We start from the raw sequence: 16689 nt of genomic DNA, 5'->3' as shown, positions 1-16689 counted from the left end.
TTTTCCAAAAAAAAATGTATATTTGGTACAATAAACCTTATTTATATACAAAAATGCCTCATTTTTTAGTAAAAAAAACAAAACAAAACAAAAAACCTGTTTTTTTCCAGGCCAAATTGACTTGAATGTGCTTATAAAATTCAAAAATTCTACAATTATCACCATTCTGTGTGTAATATTCATTTTACACTTGTAATATCTATTTTGCCCCTCTGATGTCATCTGATCAACCAACAACAGGCTACACACACACACACACACACACACACACACACACACACACACACACACACACACACACACACACACACACACACTCAAAAACATGCCATATTTTCATGTGAATAAAACGTACCTCCTTTAACCTTAGTTTACCTCCTTTTTTTTATACTTAATTTATGAACGATAAACCTTATGAAATTATGCCATGTTTTTGAGTAAAATAAGCAGAAATTATTAAATATTATTTTGGATAACCACTGACTGATCAATGTCAAACATTACTCAGCATATCTCCAGGACAAAGCTGACTGATGCAACTAAATCTATAAATAAGAGAGGAAACAAATATGATTTGCAAAACACATGTATTTTATTTTTTAACTTCTTTATAGAAATATGAACGTGTGTGTGCGCACGTGTGTGTGTGAAACTTTTACAAATGTGTAGCCTTTGTTTTGTCTAGAAGCCAACTGAATTCTTTGAGCAGTGACTGTGTGTGTGTGTGTGTGTGTGTGTGTGTGTGTGTGTGTGTGTGTGTGTGTGTGTGTGTGTGTGTGTGAGTGTGTGAGAAGCTTGTTAGTAGATCAGATTTTATTTGCTGGACAAATGCATATAACAACTGTGAAATATTTACAAATGAGTAGCTTTACTTTTTTCTGGAGGCCTAATGAATTGCAATGCACAATGCTTGTAGCATCATTTCGGTAGATCATATTTTGCCCTCTGGCAAAGGCATATCAAAGGTGGGAAATGTTTACAAATGTTTGGCTTTTTTTTCTGGGGGCCTAATGAAATGCAATGCCCGATTTGTGTGTGTATTTGCGTATTTGTGTGTGTGGTGTGTGAGTGTGTTTTGGGTGCGTGTGTTAGTGGACATTTTATGTGTGCATTTTTGTTTCTGTATGTATGTTCATTGCGCTGAAAAGGGCAAAAGTGTGACCTATTGCCCCACTAAATGTGGCCGGGTCAAAATGACACAGAAGGATCCAAAACGCATAGTATATACTGGTCTGAACACATAGTTCAACGAAAATAGACAAAATTAATTTTACTTGCAAAGTTCATAATTTGGAACAATCCTGGTAAATTTCAGGCAAATATGTGGAAGAAAACCCAAGTTATGACACATTAAATTCTTCTAGCCGGGTCAAATAGACACAGTTAAAATAGGAAGGTTAAAACAGACGTCAGTGAAAGCCAACTGGTAGCACTTATTAATTCACTGCAGAAGGGGTGACATCATGAATGTTTACTTAGAAATCAAAGATTACATTGCTCCATCCAGTGACACTAGACGCAGGACTGATACTTGTGAAGCTGTAACAAAAGATATATCAAAGATTGTTTTTGGCAGAATGGCACGCCTTGAGGACTTTGAAAGAGAAAATGTAAAACACAGCCTTCGCGAGTTACTCAGATACAATTATGATCGTTCTGTCTATGGTTCGACGGTTTCACGGCCCACATCATCAAAGTCTACAGTTTCGTCCATTGCAGCCAAGTGGGCAGATGCAGCAGCTGAATTAGCAGCCAAAGAAGCCGAATACTCAATGATAAAGGAGATCGAAGCTTGCAAGTGTGAACTTGAAAAATTAAAGGCAGAGAAGGATGTAAAAGCGGTGAGAGCCAGACTGCAGGCCTATGATAAAGAAATGACACAGGAAGGCAGCACTCATTCTTCAGACTCAAATGCAGGAGAACAACATGATATTAACATATAACATAACATAATGGTGCCACAACATGTCGATCCACTTCCCATCCAATGTCCTACTGACATCACAGCAACATTCTCACCTGAAACATCTCATATATTGTGTTTCGCATGAGCCATGTAAGATAGCATAACCCTGAACAGGCTGCCTACAACAGAACCACCTGTATTCAATGGTGATCCTATTCATTTTATTAAGTAGAAGTCTGCATTTGTATTGCTAATTGGTGGAAAGCCATTCTGTCAGGGAGCTCCATGACTCTTCTCCTGTGCGTGCCACGCCCGCAAGTAGCTGCTCGCCGGCTTACTTAACACTCACACCTGACTCTCGTTACACACTCATCACCCTACCATTATACATACCCCTCTCTTTAACCTCAATCCCTGTCCGTTATTATCAATGGTACGGCAGTGCATTCCTTGCTTTTCCAGTGTGCATGTTCAGCTTCGCACTTTTCCTAAGCGCTCCCCAGGATATTACGCCGTCTGCCTTTCATTTCTCTCAGGACTTTTGTGGGCCGCGCTTCCTCCGTGCACCACCGGATACTATAAGTTACTGTGAGTTACATGTTTGTTGGCAATAAACTCTGTTTGCTTTCATACCGTCTTCCGCCTCTGTATCTCGCATAACAGAATAACGGACACTAAAAAGAAGAAGAATTACCAGGAGGAGACTTCCCGTCTTACCTGTTATGGAGAACCGACCCAGCGCCTCCTCTGATCCGGTTCGGAATCTCATCACCGCGCTTCGAGACGCGCTTTCCATCCACCATGGTTCGTCCTGACTCCCCCGCTATCACCGGGAGCCCCATGGCACTTCCGGGAACTTTTTCGGGAGAAGCTTCAACGTGCCGCGGCTTTCTACTCCAGGTAAACCTCTATATAGTGAGGCAGCCGCCGCGCTTTCCGTCCAAGCTGTCCAAGGTAGTGTTCCTCATATCACTCCTGTCCAGGAGAGCACTAGCTTGGGCTCAATCATTGTGGGACTCGTCCAGCCCGATGATAAATGTATATGCTCATTTCACTGCGCACTTTATCGAGGTTTTCAGTGCCGCTTCCGGGGTCTTATCCACAGCTGACCAGCTGCTTAGCTTGCGTCAGGGAAATGATGACATCACTGCATACAGCTTGCGTTTCCGCACCATGGCGGCATCTAGTGGCTGGAACGAGTCTGTGCTACTGGGGGCAGGGTCTGTCTCCAGAAATTAAACAAGCTATGGTGGTATTTGAAGACACTACAGGATTGGAGGCCTTCATTAAGAAATCCATTGGCCTTTCTCAGAGGCTGGCGGCGTGGCACCCCATGTCACCAACCCCAAGGGTCCCACCAGGACCTACTACCGCCTCCGACACCGAACCTATGCAGCTGGGCTCTCAGAGACTGTCTCGGAGGGAGCAGAACAGCCGCCTGGCATCTGGTAAATGCCTGTATTGTGAGAACCCAGGTCACTCCATCGCCAGATGTCCCACGCGCCCAGCTCGAGCAGAGGTGAGTACAGTAAAGTTTCCGAGAAACATATCTACTCTGTCTACACTCATCATGACACTTCTAACTCCCGCTCTCTCTCTTTCTGTGGATGCTCTGGTGGACTCCGGCTTGGCAGGGAACTTCGTCTCGGAAGCCTGCCTCACCAGCTTACGGCTCCCCCGAGCCAGGGGTTCCCAGGACTTAGCCGTCCAGACCATCCAGGGACGCCCACTGGGTCGGGGCTGGGTTAGTTGGGTGGGTTAGCTGGGTTTGGGTACTGTGCACCAGTAGTGACTCTACAGGTGGGACTGTTCTACCGGGAGGAAATCCGGTTCATGGTGCTCGACGATTCCACCATCAGCGTGATCCTGGGAAGGCCCTGGCTAAACCAACATGCCCCAGCATGCTCCTGGGACCCTTGTGATGTTCTGCATTGGAGTACCCACTGCCTGGAGCACTGCATCTCCCAGCTTCCCGTAAGGGTCCCCCAGGCCATGGTAGGTGCCACCAGGGTAGAAGAAGCCACGACGTCAAAGCAGGCAGAGATCCCCCAGGAGTACAAGGCCTTCAAGGACGTGTTCTGTTCTCAGACGGCCAATCATCTCCCCCCTGGTGACTGCGGCATCGACCTGCTTCCCGGGGCTAAGCTGCCCAAGGGTGGAATCTACCCCCTTTCCACTCTAGAACATCGAGCAATGGAGAAGTACGTCCAGCAGGCTCTCCAGCAGGGGTTCATCACCAAGTCATCCTCCCCAGCTGCTTCGAGCTTTTTCTGGGGAAGAAGAACGGGGGCCTGCGTCCCTGCATAGACTACCGACAGCTGAATGCCCAGATCTCTCCTCTCCCTTACCCTCTCCCGCTTGTTCCAGCCGCTCTCGAGGCCCTAAGGGAGGCACGCGTGTTCACCAAGCTCGATCTCCGGAACTCTTATAACCTGGTATGCATCAGGAGGAGAGATTGGTGGAAGACAGCCTTCATCACGCCCTCCGGACACTACCAATATCGGGTCATGCCGTATGGCCTATCCATCGCTCCAGCTGTTTTCCAGTGGTTCATGAACGAAGTGCTCCGGCCCTACCTACAAAGGTTCGTCATGGAGTACATCAATGACATCCTGATCTACTCCAAGAACCTGGAGGAGCACCATACCCACGTACATGAGGTCCTAGGGGCACTTCGTTCCCAACAGCTCTACCTTAACCTTTCAAAGTGTGAGTTTCACCGTGAGGAGGTGCAGTTTCTGGACTATGTCATAAGTGCACCGGGAATACAGATGGATGAGAGAAAGGTTAGAGCAGTAAGGAACTGGCCCGTCCCAGAGACGATTAAGGAGCTCCAACGCTTCCTGGGCTTCGCAAACTTCTATCGGCGGTTCATCCAGGGGTACAGCCAGATCACCGCTCCCCTCACTTCTCTCCTCAGTGGTAAGGGCTCTTTGTGGTTGAGGTAGATGCCTCCTCGACGGGGGTGGGGGCCGTCCTCTCTCAGCGGTCAGGTAACCCACCACAGCTCCATCCATGTGCCTTCTTCTCACAGAAGCTCTCGGTGGCGGAACAGAACTACAACATCAGCAACCGTGAGTTACTGGCGATAAAACTTGCCCTGGAAAAGTGGAGGCACTGGTTAGAGGGCGCAGAGCACCAATTTACCGTGGTCACTGACCACAAGAATCTCCAGTACCTGCGGGAGGCCCGGAGACTCAATCCCAGGCAGGCTCGCTGGGCCCTTTTCTTCACTCTGTTCCAGTTCCACGTTATCTACCGTGCGGGGGCACTTAACGGTAAGGCCAGCACCCTGTCCCGGGTATTTGGGCCTGAGAAACCCAGCGATCTAGACCCTATCCTTCCTCGATTGATCTTTGTGGGGCCTATTGTCTGGGACGTGGACAACGAGATCCGGGCTGCCTCCATCCAGGAGCCCGCCCTCGGAGGGTGCCCCGAGGGACGTGACTTTGTCCCCACCTCCTGCCATCATGGGTTAATCCAGTCGGTCCATGAGGGACCGGGCACGGGCCACCCGGGGAAGAGGAGGACAGTCCAGCTCCTTCAGGTGCGTTACTGGTGGCCGAGGATGGCAGAGGAGGTTACCCGCTACATCCAGGAGTGTGCCACCTGCGCCATGGCAAAGGTACCACGCCACCTGCCCGTCGGCAAGTTGGTGCCGCTCTCCGTCCCTCAGCGCCCCTGGTCACACCTATGGGATCGACTTCGTGACTAACCTGCCATGGTCAGGAGATAATACATGCATCTTGGTAGCGGTGGACCGCTTCTACAAGGCCTGCCGCTTTGTGCCTCTGAAGGGCCTGCCCACAGCTCGCGAAACTGCCGTCAGCCCTGTTCTACCATGTTTTCGGGAACTTCGGTCTACCGGAGGAGATAGTTTCGGACTGTGGGCCCCAGTTCACGTCTCAGGTTTGGTGAGCTTTCTTCCAGCTCTTAGGGGTGTCAGTGAATCTGACATCAGGGTACCACCCACAGTCCAACGGCCAGGCAGAATGTAAGGTTCAGGAGCTGAACCGATATTTAAGGATGAGGGGTATTGGGCTCGTTTCTTGCCCTGGGCAGAATATGCTCAGAACTCGCTCCACCAGGATGCCACGGCCTCACCCATTTCCAATGCGTGCTGGGGTTCCAGCCGCCCCTGTTACCATGGTCGGACGAGCCTAGCGACGTACCCTCGGTGGATGCCTGGTACCGGGAGAGCCACCGGGTCTGGGAGTTGGCACACACCTGGCCGTGCCGGGCTCTCCGCAACACCCGCCTCGAATACCTGGTGGACTGGGAGGCAAGACGTACTTGACCCGTTTCTGCTGGTGGAGTTTCATGCTGCCCACCCACGCTGCCTGGCGCCCAGGGCTAGGGGTCATCCTCGTTGCAGGGTCAGGGCGTCCGGTGCCGCCCCTGGGGGAGGGGGTGGTGTCAGGGAGCTCCATGTCTCTTCTCCTGTGTGTGCCCCGCCCGCAAGAAGCTGCTCGCCGGCTTACTAAACACTCACACCTGACTCTCGTTACACACTCATCACCCTACCATTATATATACCCCTCTCTCACCCTCAATCCCTGCCCATTATTATCAATGGCTGTGCATTCCTTGCTTTTCCAGTGTGCATGTTCAGCTTCGCGCTTCTCCTAAGCGCTCCCCAGGATATTACGCCGTCTTCCTTTCATTTCTCTCAGGACTTTTGTGGGCCGCGCTTCCTCCGTGCACCACCGGATACTATAAGTTACTGCGAGTTACATGTTTGTTGGCAATAAACTCTGTTTGCTTTCCTACCGTCTTCCCCTCTGTATCTCACATAACACATTCTTTCTGCCAACAAGCTGCACTATTTGGTGCTAACTGTTTATCCTCTGTGTGACCTCTGTAGATGTAGACATCCAACATGCCTACATGAAGAAAACTACACAAGGAAAGTCAACTCTGCACCAGTCTCAAACCAAGGTGACACAGAGATAACTATTAGTACATCTCACAAAGAATGTTGAGTCATCCACCAATACTTCCATGATCATGCCAGTGTGGGTAAATACTTGCTTGACACCCAGTTATCGACCGTGAGCTGAGCAACAAGCTACAAGCTAACTCTTGTCCTGTGAGACTGAATTTGACAACTATGACTGCAAAGGATGTTGTCATGCCAAGTGAAAGGGTGTCCGGTCTCAATTTAAGAGGCTACAGTTCCAACATTCTCCTCAGCTTGCCCCCTGCCTACACTAAAAACTCCATTGCAGTGAACCGTACTCACATTCCTGCTTGTGACACAGCATGACAGTGGAAGCATCTATCTACAATAGTGGACAAAATTCCACCTCTGCAGGATTGTGAGATTGGTCTCTTGATTGGCTACAACTGCAGAAGGGCTTTGGTACCAAAACAGGTGATTTTGGGAGTAGACAATGAATCTTACGCCGTCCACACAGAACTGGGATGGAGCATTGTTGGTTGCCTGTCTTCACACCATGAATCACAAAGCATTACCACCATCTGTCATAGAGTCAACATTAAAGAGCTCCCCCCAGTGACTCCAGCAGAGGTTATTTAAAGTATTTGAGTCTGACTTCAAAGACGCTGGTAAACATAGCAAAACTGTGTCACAGGACGACATCCTCTTCTTGACCAAACTGCAGCAAAGCATAAGGAAGAATGACCAAGGTCATTACGAGATGCCTCTCCCTTTTAAAATAAGACGCTATTTGCCTGACAATAAGCAGATGACCATCATAAGGCTCAATCATCTCAAAAGAAAACTGCTAAAAGATAAAAGTTACAAGGAACATTATTTGGAGTTTATGGGAGAAGTCATTGAGAGAGGTGATGCAGAAGAAGTTCGAGATAAAGGAAAGGATGGTGAGAAGTGGTACATCCCACATCATGGGGTGTATCATCCGAAGAAGCCAGACAAGCTCCGTGTCGTCTTCGACTGTTCTGCCAAGTACCAGGGGACCAGTCTCAATGATCACTTGCTCCAAGGCCCAGCTTTAATTATTAATCTAACTGGTATTCTTGAAAGATTCAGACAACATCCCGTTGCTCTTATGTGTGATGTAGAAAAGATGTTACACCAATTTCATGTGAAATAAGATCGAAACTATCTTCGTTTTCTCCGGTGGAAAAAGGGAAACTTAAATTCACACCCACAAGAATACCACATGAAGGTCCATCTTTTCGGTGCAAGCTCATCACCTGGATGTGTCAACTATGCTCTAAAACATCTTGCTAAGGAGAGTGAGGCTATGTATCCTCTTGGCTCAAAATTTGACAAACCTTTATGTAGATGACGTTATCACCAGTGTAGCCAACAAAGAAGAGGCTGTTCAGGTAGCAAGAGAAGCTCGACAGCTGTGTGCCTCAGGTGGTCTTAGACTGCACAAATTTATCTCAAATAACAAAGATGTCCTGAACAGCATTCCCATTTCTGAGCAAGCCTGAGTAGTGAAGGAGCTTGATCTCAACTTTGATGACACAACTTTAGAGAGAGCTTTAGAGATCCACTGGCACATTGATTCTGACAGATTCAGATTCTCTGTTAACCTCAAAGATCAACCAGCAACACGCCGTGACATACTGTCTACAGTTGCTTCACTGTATGCTCATATATTGCTCATTTCATGTTCAAAAGAAAATTAGTGCTTCAGGAGATGTGCAGAATTGGACCAGGCTGGGACGACCCTCTTCCTAAAGAATTGCAGCCATAGTGGGAGCATTGGAAGGTGGGTCTTGTGAACTTGGAAAGGATCAATCTACCCCGCTGCTATGTGCCTACAGGCAGAGGTCACCAAAAGAGAACTTCATCACTTCTCTGATGCCAGCAACAGCAGATACAGCCAGTGTTCTTATTTAAGACCCATGAATGAAGAAGGAAACATCCATTGTACCCTGGTCATAGGTAAATCCAGCTCCCACTAAGGTCCAGACTATTCTCAGACTTGAACTGACAGCAGCTGTCATCTTAGTTGCCATGAGCAATATGCTTACACAGGAGCTGGAATATGCAGATGTAGAGGAGCACTTCTGGACTGACTCACAGGTGTTTTTTGGATATATTAACAATGAAGCATGGCGCTTTCATACGTACGTGGCAAACAGAGTGCAAAAGATACATCTTAGCACTACTCCTCAACAGTGGAGATACGTTCCCACTAATGAAAATCCTGCTGACCATGCGTGCGTCAAGAGGTTTAAGTGCTGGCGAGATTCTTTCATCCAATTGGTTGACAGGGCCAAGATTTTTATGGAAGAAGGATATACCTCTTGTTGCAGATATTGATACAGCACTAACGATTGGAGGTCCTGAAGTGAGACAGGTTCAAATACTGAGTGCAGAAACAACAGAAGTTAGCCTCCCTGTCAAAGCTGACTTCATGGTCGAGAGCTGTTCAAGCTGTGGCTCGGCTCATTTGCAGAGCAAAAGGGGATAAGTCCAGCAGTCACAATATGGTAGCTGAACGAGACGATGCTAAACGCATCATCATTAAGGACCTGCAAAGAAACGCCTATCCGGAGGATATCAAGTTATTAAGAAAGGGGGCATGGCTGTCACTTGGCAGCAAGCTGTATCGTCTTGATGCCTTCCTTGATGCCTTCCTAGAAGAAGGAGTACTCAAGGTGGGAGGAAGGCTTTGCAATGCACCTCTACCCAGCTTGGTCATACACCCAGTGATCATCCCCAAAGATCACCACATAACAAAGCTGATCATATCTCAATGTCATGAGAATGTCAAGCATCAAGGAAAGGGTCTCACAAGTAATGAAATCAGATCGCAAGGCTACTGGATTCCAGGGATGAATAGAGCATTAGCATCCCATTTGCATTTCTGTGTGACATTTCGGAAGCTCAGGAGACCCACAGAGGAACAAATTGGCCGATCTCCCATCAGAGTGTACAAATCCATCTCCACCATTCACATATTGTGGTATGGACTGCTTCGGTCCCTTTGTCACCAAACAGAGTTGGAAAGACTATAAAAGTTATGGCCTCCTCCTCACATGTTTTAGCTGCAGGGCTATCCATAGAGAAATGCTAAATGACATGTCTACAGATGCCTTTATCAAATGGCCTGCGCTGTTTCATTGCATTATGAGGAGCAATGCGTCAAATCAGATGTGACAGAGGCACAAACTTTGTAGGAGCCAAGAATGAGCTAAGGCATGCACTAAAGGAAATTGATGCAGATCGTCTGTCTGTGTTTCTGGCTGAGAAGCAGTGTGACTTTGTCCTGAACGCGCCCCTTTCAAGTCATGTAGGTGGGGTATGGGAGAGACAAATCAGTACAGTACAGTAAGGAGTGTTCTTCGCTTAGTGCTCTCACTCTTTTCTGACAGACTGTATGATGCATCACTGCGGGCATTCTTGAACGAAGCTATGGCCATCTTAAACAGTAGACCACTCTCAGTTGACAATCTTAATGACCCCAACAGCCTTGCACATATCACCCCCAATAACCTGCTTACCATGAAGTCTGCTCCAGCATTACCACCACCAGGCAAATTTATCAGTGAAGACATCTATACAAAGAAAAGGAGTATCTATCGAACATTGCCATAAGGCAGTGCTGGCACTCAGCAAAGAGAAACTTGCGAGAGGGAGATATTGTCATGGAAAAGACTGATGATCTGCCCAGAAATGAGTGGCGGTTGGCCAGAGTTACAGAGACTACTACAGATAAAGACGGACTTGTAAGAAAAGTTAAGATATGCCTTGGTGACCGAAAACTGGAAAGGGATGGTCGTCGACTCAACAGGCTTACTATCTTTGAACGCCTAGTCCAGAAGCTGATCCTGTTACTAGAGACCATCTAGCTGCTTCCAAGATCAACCAAGTGTATCCTTTTCATCATACTACTTAAATTTGTTTACTATAGTATATACACTTTTGTCCATTTTCTGAAATTGTTGAAAATCATTTGTAATTTATATTCCTTAACATCATACAATTCACTCATGATTTGGTGGGAGTGTAAATGACCATTTAATTCCCCAATCGTTAAAGTGGTCCTTCACTTCATCTGCATAATTTGAAGACAAATATTCAATTGAATATGGAGAAAAGACAAAGAAAAGGAGACTCTTTATTTGCTTTGTATTATGTTTTTTGTTGAACGATACTTCCGGATATATTTTATGTGGACATTGTGGTTTTATTTGTTTTATTTGAGCATGTGTATTTCTTTTTACATATGCCTTTATTTTGAAGTTTGAGAAAGGAAGTTTAGCGGCGCTGTTTGTGTATGTGGGCGGTAACTGGCATTCTGAGCGGCAAGCGCCATTTTGAGTAATTAAAATGGATTAAAAAACTTTTGTGTGCTCCCTGTACAAACGAGTTTAAAGGATATTGTTCTACCTCTTAGCTCCGGGCTGATGAAGGGCACAAGGTAGAGCTGTAATTTCATGTTATGCGACAAACTTTGAGACGTTTGAAGTGTTTATTTTATTGATTATAAGCTGAAGCTATTTGCTAACGTTTAACAGGTCATCAATTTCAGTCATCAACACTTAATTTGTTATTATTGTTATGCAAACTGTGACGCGACGGTGTTGTTATTATTGTTATTACCGTGGGCTACAGAGCTGAACCAGCCACGGACGCCCGAATGCCCTACAGTGTCTCTGTCCAGCCCAGTCCCGTGCACACCTGTGACCGAGCCATTTCTCATGGCTACCGTACCGGCAAGCTCGGCTGAGGCCCGTGATAACCGGCTGGTCTCCAAACATGCGGATACCCCGATGAGGTCGGCTCGGGCGGCCGGCATCCCTAAGCCACCAGCTGGACCAACCGGGTAGCCAGAACCAGCCGAGTCGACGGAACCGACCGGGTCAACGGAACCTGGAGAACCGACCGGGTCGATGGAACCTGCCAAACCGACTGGGTCGACGGAACCTGCCAAACCGACCGGGTCGACGGAACCGACTGGGTCGATGGAACCAGCCGAACTGCCCGGGTCGACGGACCAGATGGGCCAACCGGGTCGACGGAACCAGCCAAACCGACCGGGTCGACGGAACCAGCCGAACCGACCGGGTCGACAGAACCGACTGGGTCGACAGAACCAGATGGGCCAACCGGGTCGACACCCAAACTCCCTGAACTCTCTGCCTGGCCTGAACCTATTAATGTTCCTGTTTTATCTGTCCTGTGTTTCGTTTCGCTGGATTTGCCAGCCCTTCTACCTCCTGTCCCTGTTTACAGGCTAAGAGCACCACCCTGGCCGCCAGCTCCGTTATGCTCCCCGGCTCGGCCTGCGGCACCACCCTGGTGTCCAGTCCTGCTCTGGTCTCTAACTCTGCCTGCGGCACCACCCTGGTCTCCGGTCCTGCTCTGGTCCCTGGCTCAACCTCCAACACCACCCTGGTCTCCAGTCCTGCTCTGGTCTCCGCCTCCGGCACCACCCTGGTCTCCGGTCCTGCTCTGGTCTCTGGCTCTGCCTCCGGCACCACCCTGGTCTCTGGTTCTGCTCTGGTTTCTGGCTCCGCCTCGGGCACCACCCTGGTCTCCGGTCCTGCTCTGGTCTCTGGCTCTGCCTCCAGCACCACTCTGATCTCCGGTCCTGCTCTGGTCTTTGGCTCCGCTTCCAGCACCACCCTGGTCTCCGGTCCTGCTCTGGCCTCTGGCATATGGATCCGCATTCGCCTGTGTCAATCCATGACAGTCTGGTTTCATTGAGTTTCGGTTTCTTTTCTTTTTCCCAGTGTTTCCTGGTTTTTGTGTTATGTTCTATTTAACAAATCATGTTTTTTAGCTATCCCCGCGTTTGGGTATGAATTTTACCCGTGACTTCACCGGTTTTTCTGACAGAAGGATTCCACCACTCACAGACCCAGTAGGATAGCCTCCAGCTTAGCACTGAATAATTGGAAGAGCATCTTTTTGGTCTATTCTTTCTGCCCTTTTAGAACTTTTTTCCCTGGAATTTTGGTTTTATTTTTTTTATTTATTTTTTTGGTGGACATGGCTTTGCATCTGTACCGGTGGGGGATAACACTCTGCTTCCTGCTTCCTACAGAGGATTCCGCCTCACTTCTTGCCTGATTTGCTGATTTTTTTGTTGTTTTCTTGGTGCCCTGTGACATCCTGTGGGGGACATCGCCTCACTTCTTGTCCACAGGGGATGTTGCAGGCCTGTATTGGTTTGCCTTTCCTGTTTTTATTTATTTGTTTATTTATTTTTGTGTGTGGACATTTATTTTTTTTGCTTGTGTCATGTAGGTGGAGGAGGACTTTTCCCACCCTCCCTCCCTTCCTGGACATGGGTCTGGCTACAGCTTGGATTTCTGCTCGGCTGTGGATGTCGCTTGGCCACTTTGGCTATGCCGCTGGGTTCCTCGCTTCCCCCACCTGCCTTGCCATGTGCCTTGCTTCTCCCATCTGCCTTGCAGCATTCCTCGCTCCCCCATCTTCCTGCCATGTGCCTCCCTCCCCGCAACTACATCACCGTGTGCCTTGTTTCCCCCTATTGGATCTTGCCTGGATCATGGTTACCCCGGACTTTTGGGCATGATGTGGGATTTGCATACCAAGTGCTGCGCCTTGAGGTGGAGTACTATAGGAATTATACCCAGACATTTTGCCTGTTGGAACATTAGGGGCGTTCCAGCAGTTGTCTTTTGTCCCATGCGTTTTTGTTTAAATTTTGTTTAAAAATGTCTGTCTTGCCTTTGTCTAGTTCCTTTCCGCCTCAGCACACCTGTTCTTCATGTGTCTAATTGTATCCCTCGTCAATGTGTTGTCTTTGTGGTCTCTTTTTTGTGTCTCTGTTCTTTGAGTTTTGGTTTCATTTTATCCCAATTTTTGTGTTGTTTTATGTAATAAATCGTGTTTTTTTAGCTTTCCCCATGTTTGGGTCTGAATTTTCTCTGTGACAACACCCGTTTTTATGACAAATGTAGCTATGGGAAAGAGTGGTGGAAGCTAGGCTAAGAACAAAAGTGGATATTTCTGTGCAGCAGTATGGCTTTGTAGCGATTTTGGCTTGCGAAGCAAGGTAAATATTTATAAGTAATTGTAATGTGTTATAGTGACTCTAAATATTTTAACCTAAGTTGAAATTAACGGTAATGGAATTAACGTTACACTTATTTGGTCTGTTCGTCCACCGAACAGGCCGTGTAACTTTTATTAATTCTATGAAGGAGGTATCTTCCCGGCCAAGAAAGATTCGCTTTCCTTTTACTTTACACCGTAATTTGAATTAAATTAACTTAATAGAGCATGTAGTTCAGACCAGATGTTGCAGGTACCTTAATTTGTGAGCGATACTCAGAGACAATCACTTATTTGGCACAAAATTATGGCATTTACTGAATGAGACAAACACAACATAAAACTAACTACACAAACAAACAAAAGAAATAGGGAAAATGAAGATGAAAATAAAATAAAACAAAAGAAATTAAAATTGGGGAAAGGGAGGAAGAGACTGGAAAGAAGAAATTAGAGAAAGGAAGGAAAGGAATGGCAAGCTTAGACTTCAAAATTAAATCACACCCTAACTGGGAAATCGTCACAGAAACTTAAATTCACCTTAAGATTCAATGAAAGATTACTACTTAAAATTACGCATCTAAATTGGTTGGTAAAGGAAACGGTTACATGCATTGGCTTACTGCACAAGAGTCAGGATGCAACAGAGAAATCTCTGAAAAGTCAGTTAGGGTGGGGTCAGACATTCTTCCAAGTTCTCCTGAAGTTCAGAGCAGTTGTCGTTCTTGGAAGTGAAGCTTGCTGGAACTTCTTTGAAGGAAGATGGAGTCGTCCTGAAGCTGTTCCGAAAGTCTGACCATGGATTAGTGGTGTTTGTGACAATTTAAAGGTCGTGAACTCCACCCATCTTTGGGGAGATGACCAATACTTCGGTCAAGTTTTTGGAGGGGAAAAACTCCCTTTGTTTCAGGTGTCTGTGGGCGTGGTTTAGCTATCAAACTTTTAGATGACTTTAAAGTTTGATCCAGTGTGTATTAAGACGGTATGGCACCTTTCGTGCTCAAATAAAATACACCATTGTTTGAAAAAAGAGTAACTGATAATTTTTTGGTCATTTGGATACTAAACATGAAGGGTAATGACGGTATGAAGGCAACGGTACATTACATACACAGATCAGTAATTGAAGGGTAACTGATGTTAATACGCTATTATGTTCTTATAAAGGCAAAGAAACAAAAATGAAACATAGAACAAGATGCACTTTCATTAGGGAAGTAAAAAGAAAATGATAGCTTCGTATACATTCTGACATTAGACCTTAAAGGGGCATACAGCATTAGAACAGGTATACATTAACATGCCATGATCAGTAATTAGAGTGTAACTGATTTTAAAATATAATGTTGTTTCTGACACATGAATAAAGTACACCCTTGTCAGGAAATTAAGGAGCAAATAATTTTAAGTCAGGCAAGCCTTAAAAGAAGAACACATTACAAAAAGGGTTATAAGAATGAGAACCTTAGAGTACCTTATTTTTGGGTTTTATTAGTAAAAGGAATGTCTCATTGTGTTGTGTGTGTGTGTGTGTGTGTGTGTGTGTGTGTGTGTGTGTGTGTGTGTGTGTGTGTGTGTGTGTGTGTTGAGGGCCCCTAATAAGAGAAGCCGCATGGGGTTATCTGGTCTTTGTGTAGGCTCCAGTCATTCTGTAGCCAGGTGTGTGTGTAAAACTGGGTTGCTCATCGGTTAATTGAGGAGTAGATGTTGAAATTTAGGGTGCCTGGGACATGAAATCTAAAATGACCTGTACCAAACGCTACAGCTTCATGCCCAGAAAGAGCACGACTGATGCAATCATTGTTCTGAGAATGTTAATAGAGAAGTACAGAGATGGACAGAAGAAGCTGCACTCCATCTTAGATTTAGAAAAAGCGTATAACAGGTGCTGAGAGAGGAGCTATGGCACTGTATGAGTATGTCAGGAGTGGCGTATGAGAGCAGTGAGATGTGCTATTGGTCAGAAAGAGGAGTTCAGGGTGGAGGTGTTTCTACAACAAGGATCGGCTTTGAGTCCCTTTTTGTTTGCTATGGTGATGGACAGATTAACAGATGAAGTCAGACAGGAATTTCCGAGGACAATGATGTTTGTGGATGACATTATGATCTGTAGTGAGAGGAGAGGGCAGATGGAGGAACGCCTGGAATGGTGGAGGTCTGCTCTGGAAAGAAGAGGAATGAAAGTCAGCTGTAGTAAGACAGAATGCGTGTGTATGAATAAGAGGGAGGGAAGTAGAACAGTGAGGTCACAAGGGACTGAGGTCAAGAAGGTGCAGGAGTATTTGGGGTCAGCTGTCCAGTGCGACAGGGAGTGTGGAAAAGAGGTGAAGAGGCGTGTGCAGGGGCGTTCGAGCGGGTGGAGAAAAGTATCAGGAGTGTTGTGTGTGATAGAAGAGGGTCAGGGGTGTTTTGTGTGTGGGTGTGTGTGTGTGTGTGTGTGTGTGTGTGTGTGTGTGTGTGTGTGTGTGTGTGTGTGTGTGTGTGAGACAGAAGAGTGTCAGCCAGAATGAATGGAAAGGTGTAGAAGACAGTACAGAGAGCAGCTCTGCTGTATGGGTTAGAGACTGTAGCAGTGAGGAAAAGACAGAGATGGAGGTTGCAGAGATGAGGATGTTGAGGTTCTCTTTAGGACTGACAAGGATGGACAGGATTAGGAACAAGGACATCAGAGGGACAGCTCAGGTTGGCTGTTTTGGGGACGTCAGAGAGTCTAGATTCAGATGGTTTGGACATGTACAGAGGAGGGAGATGGTTAAATTGGTAGAAGGATGTTGGAGATATAGCTGCAGGTAAGAGGTCAAGAGGAAGG

The sequence above is a fragment of the Tachysurus fulvidraco genome, chromosome 18, assembly GCF_022655615.1.
Source record: "Tachysurus fulvidraco isolate hzauxx_2018 chromosome 18, HZAU_PFXX_2.0, whole genome shotgun sequence".
Taxonomy (NCBI): Eukaryota; Metazoa; Chordata; class Actinopteri; order Siluriformes; family Bagridae; genus Tachysurus; species Tachysurus fulvidraco.
Note: the sequence above shows the minus strand (reverse complement) of the source record.